Genomic DNA, 830 nt, shown 5'->3' on the forward strand with positions numbered 1-830 from the left:
CTGTGTGATATTTAAAATAACATCTCCAGGCAGTATATAGTAGTAAAGGTATGAGAAAATTAATTGTTATATAAGAATATAATTCACAAGGTCTCATGAACTTATGTTTTTCAAACCAATATGAAAGTGTATTTTTAATTTGCTAAATAGTTGTATACAATATTAAGTATTAAACTAATTTCAGTGCATACAGCACATGTTACTGGAATAAATGTAACCAGGTACTTTCCTTTCCATCCATAAGTCTTCCATTCTCTGCATACCACCTCCATTGTATCATCACAGGTCGTCACATACCCTGGAGGACACTACTATATAAAAGCTGAAATTAACAGCATATTGAATTCGCAAATAAAACTCTTCTTGACTTTATGTACTGGGTGGTGTTGCTGCAAATTTTAAGGTGTCAAGGGTGTCTACAGTTACACCCATGATTGATAGGGGAAAATGCCTGCTGATTGTAAAGGAATCTGGAGAAGGGTATCTGATATTAAAGACAGTGACCTCTGGTTGTTGCTGATGTTACTCTTGGTATCATCATTATTATAATATCTTATATGGAAGTGTTGGTATAACCACAAGTCAGTTAACTTTTCTATTTAACAATGACCAAATGCTTCAGAATCAAAGATATAAAAACCTTTGAAAGCATCAAACTAAAAGGGTATACAGACAGAACAACCAAAAATGGCTATCAAACTAAAAGGGAATACAGACAGAACAACCAAAAATGGCTATCAAACTATGGCTATCAAACTAAAAGGGAATACAGACAAAACAACCAAAAATGGCTATCAAACTATGGCTATCAAACTAAAAGGGAATACAGA

Source organism: Mytilus californianus, unplaced genomic scaffold (assembly GCF_021869535.1).
Source record: "Mytilus californianus isolate M0D057914Y unplaced genomic scaffold, xbMytCali1.0.p SCAF_7, whole genome shotgun sequence".
Taxonomy (NCBI): Eukaryota; Metazoa; Mollusca; class Bivalvia; order Mytilida; family Mytilidae; genus Mytilus; species Mytilus californianus.